Source organism: Schistocerca gregaria, unplaced genomic scaffold (genome assembly GCF_023897955.1).
Source record: "Schistocerca gregaria isolate iqSchGreg1 unplaced genomic scaffold, iqSchGreg1.2 ptg001216l, whole genome shotgun sequence".
NCBI classification, from domain to species: Eukaryota; Metazoa; Arthropoda; class Insecta; order Orthoptera; family Acrididae; genus Schistocerca; species Schistocerca gregaria.
The window spans coordinates 70001-77500 of record NW_026062538.1 but is presented as its reverse complement, the minus strand read 5'-3'; the positions used below and the strand labels follow the sequence as shown (position 1 = coordinate 77500).

The window sequence follows — 7500 nt, the reverse complement described above, 5'->3', positions numbered from 1 at the left end:
GCAGCCAGCCAGGACACCGGGGCTCTGCCCAACAGACGCGAACCGAGGCCCGCGGAAGGACAGGCTGCGCACCCGGGCCGTAGGCCGGCACCCAGCGGGTCGCGACGTCCTACTAGGGGAGAAGTGCGGCCCACCGCACACCGGAACGGCCCCACCCCGCGGCGAGTGGAAAGGCAACCGGACACGACCCCGCCGCGGATTGCTCCGCGCGGGCGGCCGGCCCCATCTGCCGAGGGCGGGGGCCAGTGGCCGGATGGGCGTGAATCTCACCCGTTCGACCTTTCGGACTTCTCACGTTTACCCCAGAACGGTTTCACGTACTTTTGAACTCTCTCTTCAAAGTTCTTTTCAACTTTCCCTCACGGTACTTGTTCGCTATCGGTCTCGTGGTCATATTTAGTCTCAGATGGAGTTTACCACCCACTTGGAGCTGCACTCTCAAGCAACCCGACTCGAAGGAGAGGTCCCGCCGACGCTCGCACCGGCCGCTACGGGCCTGGCACCCTCTACGGGCCGTGGCCTCATTCAAGTTGGACTTGGGCTCGGCGCGAGGCGTCGGGGTAGTGGACCCTCCCAAACACCACATGCCACGACAGGCGGCAGCCTGCGGGGTTCGGTGCTGGACTCTTCCCTGTTCGCTCGCCGCTACTGGGGGAATCCTTGTTAGTTTCTTTTCCTCCGCTTAGTAATATGCTTAAATTCAGCGGGTAGTCTCGCCTGCTCTGAGGTCGTTGTACGAGGTGTCGCACGCCACACCGCCAGCCGGCTGTGCACGCTACCGAGAAAGTACCGGTATGCGAACCGCCAGGCGACGGGCGCGCATCGCACGTTTAAGGAGACGCGGCCGGCCACACAGGCGACCACGACACTCCCACGTCTCCGAAGCGGGACAAACGCCGCGCGCTTCAGTATACGTAGCCGACCCTCAGCCAGACGTGGCCCGGGAACGGAATCCATGGACCGCAATGTGCGTTCGAAACGTCGATGTTCATGTGTCCTGCAGTTCACATGTCGACGCGCAATTTGCTGCGTTCTTCATCGACCCACGAGCCGAGTGATCCACCGTCCTGGGTGATCTTTTCCTTTTCAGTCTCCCACTGTCTCTTTCAAGACAGTAGCATTTGCGGGACTGAGGCGTCTGACGGCCCCTGTTCCACTATTTTTTTTGTGTCCAACGGCCTCACAGCCGATGGGCGTCGTACGGCTCCACACCGGAGCGGACAGGCACTCGGGCGAACGTCATTCAAAACCGGCGCCAGGCGCCAGGTACCGCAGGCCAGCCGCTCCAGAGCTTCAGCGCTCGTACCACACAACAACAACACTTCCGCTAGTTTTGAGAGGCACGCGTGGTTCCGCACGCGGCGCACGGCCACTGCCGTACAGGTAGCGTGTTGCGCGACACGACACGCACATCGAAAGACATGCAGTCTAGTCGGTAATGATCCTTCCGCAGGTTCACCTACGGAAACCTTGTTACGACTTTTACTTCCTCTAAATGATCAAGTTTGGTCATCTTTCCGGTAGCATCGGCAACGACAGAGTCGATGCCGCGTACCAGTCCGAAGACCTCACTAAATCATTCAATCGGTAGTAGCGACGGGCGGTGTGTACAAAGGGCAGGGACGTAATCAACGCGAGCTTATGACTCGCGCTTACTGGGAATTCCTCGTTCATGGGGAACAATTGCAAGCCCCAATCCCTAGCACGAAGGAGGTTCAGCGGGTTACCCCGACCTTTCGGCCTAGGAAGACACGCTGATTCCTTCAGTGTAGCGCGCGTGCGGCCCAGAACATCTAAGGGCATCACAGACCTGTTATTGCTCAATCTCGTGCGGCTAGAAGCCGCCTGTCCCTCTAAGAAGAAAAGTAATCGCTGACAGCACGAAGGATGTCACGCGACTAGTTAGCAGGCTAGAGTCTCGTTCGTTATCGGAATTAACCAGACAAATCGCTCCACCAACTAAGAACGGCCATGCACCACCACCCACCGAATCAAGAAAGAGCTATCAATCTGTCAATCCTTCCGGTGTCCGGGCCTGGTGAGGTTTCCCGTGTTGAGTCAAATTAAGCCGCAGGCTCCACTCCTGGTGGTGCCCTTCCGTCAATTCCTTTAAGTTTCAGCTTTGCAACCATACTTCCCCCGGAACCCAAAAGCTTTGGTTTCCCGGAGGCTGCCCGCCGAGTCATCGGAGGAACTGCGGCGGATCGCTGGCTGGCATCGTTTATGGTTAGAACTAGGGCGGTATCTGATCGCCTTCGAACCTCTAACTTTCGTTCTTGATTAATGAAAACATACTTGGCAAATGCTTTCGCTTCTGTTCGTCTTGCGACGATCCAAGAATTTCACCTCTAACGTCGCAATACGAATGCCCCCGCCTGTCCCTATTAATCATTACCTCGGGTTCCGAAAACCAACAAAATAGAACCGAGGTCCTATTCCATTATTCCATGCACACAGTATTCAGGCGGGCTTGCCTGCTTTAAGCACTCTAATTTGTTCAAAGTAAACGTGCCGGCCCACCGAGACACTCAACAAAGAGCACCCTGGTAGGATTTAAACGGGGTCCGCCTCGGGACGCGAAAGCACCCCTTCGGCTCGCCCCACCGGCAGGACGTCCCACGATACATGCCAGTTAAACACCGACGGGCGGTGAACCAACAGCGTGGGACACAAATCCAACTACGAGCTTTTTAACCGCAACAACTTTAATATACGCTATTGGAGCTGGAATTACCGCGGCTGCTGGCACCAGACTTGCCCTCCAATAGATACTCGTTAAAGGATTTAAAGTGTACTCATTCCGATTACGGGGCCTCGGATGAGTCCCGTATCGTTATTTTTCGTCACTACCTCCCCGTGCCGGGAGTGGGTAATTTGCGCGCCTGCTGCCTTCCTTGGATGTGGTAGCCGTTTCTCAGGCTCCCTCTCCGGAATCGAACCCTGATTCCCCGTTACCCGTTACAACCATGGTAGGCGCAGAACCTACCATCGACAGTTGATAAGGCAGACATTTGAAAGATGCGTCGCCGGTACGAGGACCGTGCGATCAGCCCAAAGTTATTCAGAGTCACCAAGGCAAACGGACCAGACAAGCCAATCCGATTGGTTTTGATCTAATAAAAGCGTCCCTTCCATCTCTGGTCGGGACTCTGTTTGCATGTATTAGCTCTAGAATTACCACAGTTATCCAAGTAACGTGGGTACGATCTAAGGAACCATAACTGATTTAATGAGCCATTCGCGGTTTCACCTTAATGCGGCTTGTACTGAGACATGCATGGCTTAATCTTTGAGACAAGCATATGACTACTGGCAGGATCAACCAGGGAGCTGCGTCAACTAGAGCTGAGCAGCCGGCCGCCCGGGAGTGTGTCCCGGGGGCCCGCGCGAACACGCAAGCGTCCGCTCAATTATTCTGCAAACAGGAGGAGGCCGAGCTCCCCTGCACGATACACCTCGAAACCCTCTCAGGTCCCGGCGGCGCGCAGCGCCGTCCTAGGTACTTGGTCGGTTTCGAGAGAGGCGCAATCGCCCGGAGTTAGGCGAGTAGACGGTTTTAGTGCGAACACCCTTGCTCCCAACTGAGCTTGCCGCTGCCGACAGAGGCCCGGGAGCGTGCTGTCGTGGCATTGCCGGCGGGAGACAACACGCGCCACCTATGGTGACCGGCAGCTCCAACGCCAGCGCCACACAAGGGCAAAGCCCCACTTGGGTGCAGAAGCGAACTCTCCCAGCACAGCGCACGCGCCAACACGTCCGCACAACTGCGATACAAACCACCTGCGAGAACCGCTGGGGCGACCGAGCAGCAGACGGCGTCGCGGCGCCGAGTGCCAGGCGGCGGCGCATCCTCAACGCACACAGTCCTCAATCAGACCAGCACACTGCAGATGTCCACCGCGCTTCGCACCGGGCTCGGCTGAACCTAACTTTGGCCGCCAGGCGCCGCGTGCAGGGTGCGCCGCAGCGTAGCTGCGCCGCCTGCCGGGCCCGTCGGCTGGCGCTCCTGCCACTCGGCGCCCCCCACCAGCCGCCTGTTGCGCGTGCGCCCACGCAGCGCGCGGCCAACACGCCGGGCGGCCCCCCTTCACCGGCCGGGAACAGTCCCACCAAGCCACCGCCGCGTATCGCTTCATACCCACATGGGCCTAGTCACGCGTGTGGATGTGGCGGGTACCGCTGAAACAACCGGTTAATAGCTGTACCGATCGTCGCCATCACAGATTCACCTCCAGCGTGAACAACCGCTCAACAACGGATTTCCAGTTCATTTGCGTATCTTGGGCAGTAAACGTAGATGTCCACCTACATTTGCGAATTCAACAATTCTTGCATGCCAGGATGTCATGTGTCACGACACGCTACATCAGACCACATACACACTGCGACATGTGCAGAAGAGAACACGTGGAAGGTGGCCCGCGCACGTATGCGATGTACCTTCCGCGATCCACTGTCAACCGGCATCTGCGGCATGTCCCAGATATGGAACGCGGTCCACCAGGGTAGCACTTTGTGTGAGGCAATACGACAAAGTCGGAATACACGCGTCACTACATCAGACGGCTCACGCTGACCTGACCTGACCTGACTCACCGCACCACCACCCCCAGCGACCCAGGGTGACATACAATGCGTTCGTACGTTCCTCCACACGCCTCTACGGCGTACCACAGTGCAACCTAGCTGTTATTGGGAGACGAGACAAGTAGCATCAAGCACAACATATGGAAATTGAGATTCGACACCGTTGGGCACAGCCAGCGTACGGTCACACGTATCACACTACTTCACTCTGTACGTAACGACCGATAATCGGTACAGCGTGTGGGTTACGCGTACGACATCAGCGGACAATGGACACAGACCATACCACGACGTACACTGAGGGCGTCGACATCTGAATGCAACTGAACAGCTGCGAGGCTCATTTAACACTCAAACGCCAGACCGACCAGCTTGAGAGGACAGAGACACAAAGAGGGGGACAGAGGGGGACAGAGGGGGGGGAGGGGGGGGGGTCGGCGATATAGTCCTATTGCAGTACAATTGACAGTGGATAGCAGGAATATGTGGAAAGTAAGCAACACTCGCAAGACATCTACATGAGGATAACAACGACACCAGAGATTCCGAGCAGTGAACTATGTTAGGCAAAGGGACAACGTGGGTTAGGTTAAGGGACAACGTGGGTTAGGTTAAGGGACAACGTGGGTTAGGTTAAGGGACAACGTGGGTTAGGTTAAGGGACAACGTGGGTTAGGTTAAGGGACAACGTGGGTTAGGTTAAGGGACAACGTGGGTTAGGTTAAGGGACAACGTGGGTTAGGTTAAGGGACAACGTGGGTTAGGTTAAGGGACAACGTGGGTTAGGTTAAGGGACAACGTGGGTTAGGTTAAGGGACAACGTGGGTTAGGTTAAGGGACAACGTGGGTTAGGTTAAGGGACAACGTCGGTTAGGTTAAGGGACAACGTGGGTTAGGTTAAGGGACAACGTGGGTTAGGTTAAGGGACAACGTGGGTTAGGTTAAGGGACAACGTGGGTTAGGTTAAGGGACAACGTGGGTTAGGTTAAGGGACAACGTGGGTTAGGTTAAGGGACAACGTGGGTTAGGTTAAGGGACAACGTGGGTTAGGTTAAGGGACAACGTGGGTTAGGTTAAGGGACAACTTGAGTTAGGTTAAGGGACAACTTGAGTTAGGTTAAGGGACAACTTGAGTTAGGTTAAGGGACAACTTGAGTTAGGTTAAGGGACAACTTGAGTTAGGTTAAGGGACAACTTGAGTTAGGTTAAGGGACAACTTGAGTTAGGTTAAGGGACAACTTGAGTTAGGTTAAGGGACAACTTGAGTTAGGTTAAGGGACAAATTGAGTTAGGTTAAGGGACAAATTGAGTTAGGTTAAGGGACAAATTGAGTTAGGTTAAGGGACAAATTGAGTTAGGTTAAGGGACAAATTGAGTTAGGTTAAGGGACAAATTGAGTTAGGTTAAGGGACAAATTGAGTTAGGTTAAGGGACAACTTGAGTTAGGTTAAGGGACAACTTGAGTTAGGTTAAGGGACAACTTGAGTTAGGTTAAGGGACAACTTGAGTTAGGTTAAGGGACAACTTGAGTTAGGTTAAGGGACAACTTGAGTTAGGTTAAGGGACAACTTGAGTTAGGTTAAGGGACAACTTGAGTTAGGTTAAGGGACAACTTGAGTTAGGTTAAGGGACAACTTGAGTTAGGTTAAGGGACAACTTGAGTTAGGTTAAGGGACAACTTGAGTTAGGTTAAGGGACAAATTGAGTTAGGTTAAGGGACAAATTGAGTTAGGTTAAGGGACAAATTGAGTTAGGTTAAGGGACAAATTGAGTTAGGTTAAGGGACAAATTGAGTTAGGTTAAGGGACAAATTGAGTTAGGTTAAGGGACAACTTGAGTTAGGTTAAGGGACAACTTGAGTTAGGTTAAGGGACAAATTGAGTTAGGTTAAGGGACAACTTGAGTTAGGTTAAGGGACAACTTGAGTTAGGTTAAGGGACAACTTGAGTTAGGTTAAGGGACAACTTGAGTTAGGTTAAGGGACAACTTGAGTTAGGTTAAGGGACAACTTGAGTTAGGTTAAGGGACAAATTGAGTTAGGTTAAGGGACAAATTGAGTTAGGTTAAGGGACAAATTGAGTTAGGTTAAGGGACAAATTGAGTTAGGTTAAGGGACAACTTGAGTTAGGTTAAGGGACAACTTGAGTTAGGTTAAGGGACAACTTGAGTTAGGTTAAGGGACAACTTGAGTTAGGTTAAGGGACAACTTGAGTTAGGTTAAGGGACAACTTGAGTTAGGTTAAGGGACAACTTGAGTTAGGTTAAGGGACAACTTGAGTTAGGTTAAGGGACAACTTGAGTTAGGTTAAGGGACAAATTGAGTTAGGTATCTGTCTCGCGTGTGTTAGGTTAAGGGACAACTTGAGTTAGGTTAAGGGACAAATTGAGTTAGGTTAAGGGACAAATTGAGTTAGGTTAAGCGATAATCTGGTACAGCCACAGTTAGGTTAAGCGATAATCTGGTACAGCCACAGTTAGGTTAAGCGATAATCTGGTACAGCCACAGTTAGGTTAAGCGATAATCTGGTACAGCCACAGTTAGGTTAAGCGATAATCTGGTACAGCCACAGTTAGGTTAAGCGATAATCTGGTACAGCCACAGTTAGGTTAAGCGATAAACTGGTACAGCCACAGTTAGGTTAAGCGATAAACTGGTACAGCCACAGTTAGGTTAAGCGATAAACTGGTACAGCCACAGTTAGGTTAAGCGATAAACTGGTACAGCCACAGTTAGGTTAAGCGATAAACTGGTACAGCCACAGTTAGGTTAAGCGATAAACTGGTACAGCCACAGTTAGGTTAAGCGATAAACTGGTACAGCCACAGTTAGGTTAAGCGATAAACTGGTACAGCCACAGTTAGGTTAAGCGATAAACTGGTACAGCCACAGTTAGGTTAAGCGATAAACTGGTA

General features: G+C 52.6%; 3 non-coding genes across 3 annotated transcripts in view; all 3 read right to left on the bottom strand.

The window, feature by feature from the left end:
- Positions 1–731, bottom strand: part of LOC126329770 (large subunit ribosomal RNA) — a 4222-nt gene extending 3491 nt beyond the window's left edge. Inside the window, exon 1 of the ribosomal RNA XR_007562525.1 lies at positions 1–731. This exon is cut by the window's left edge and continues 3491 nt beyond it. This is a non-coding gene — a ribosomal RNA (large subunit ribosomal RNA).
- Positions 732–919: 188 nt separating this feature from the next.
- On the bottom strand, positions 920–1074 carry LOC126329756 (5.8S ribosomal RNA). Its single transcript, XR_007562511.1, has one exon. It is a non-coding gene; the product is annotated as a 5.8S ribosomal RNA (ribosomal RNA).
- A 362-nt stretch (positions 1075–1436) lies between these two features.
- LOC126329763 (small subunit ribosomal RNA) lies at positions 1437–3329 on the bottom strand. Its single transcript, XR_007562518.1, has one exon. It is a non-coding gene; the product is annotated as a small subunit ribosomal RNA (ribosomal RNA).
- Positions 3330–7500: the final 4171 nt, after the last annotated feature.